General features: G+C 41.1%; 1 pseudogene; it reads right to left on the bottom strand.

Moving 5' to 3' along the window:
- Nucleotides 1-282, bottom strand: part of LOC116672179 (sialic acid-binding Ig-like lectin 6) — a 14,664-nt pseudogene that overhangs the window by 2,998 nt on the left and 11,384 nt on the right.

Here is a 282-nt window from a genome sequence, read left to right as displayed (position 1 = left end):
CTGAAGGGTTTTCTGTTTCACAACAGTGGATCACATTTTACCGGGTTAAATTGCCTTGGTAACTTCTGCTGAACGTCTACCCTAGTCGGGAGCAGGTTCTGTTGGAGATTAGAGATCAACTGATGTAAAAAAATAAAAAAAAATAAAAAACGCCTGACCAATCAATACTTGATTGATAACTGCGTCACAGTTCTTAGAAGATCCGGTGGAGCTCGCTGCGCGGAGAGAGAGAGATGCGCTCAAAAAAGTCAAAACATTTAGAGACAACCTTGTTAACATTCC

Source organism: Etheostoma spectabile, chromosome 22, assembly GCF_008692095.1.
Source record: "Etheostoma spectabile isolate EspeVRDwgs_2016 chromosome 22, UIUC_Espe_1.0, whole genome shotgun sequence".
Lineage (NCBI taxonomy): Eukaryota > Metazoa > Chordata > Actinopteri > Perciformes > Percidae > Etheostoma > Etheostoma spectabile.
Note: the sequence above shows the minus strand (reverse complement) of the source record. Positions and strands in the feature narration are given on the sequence as shown.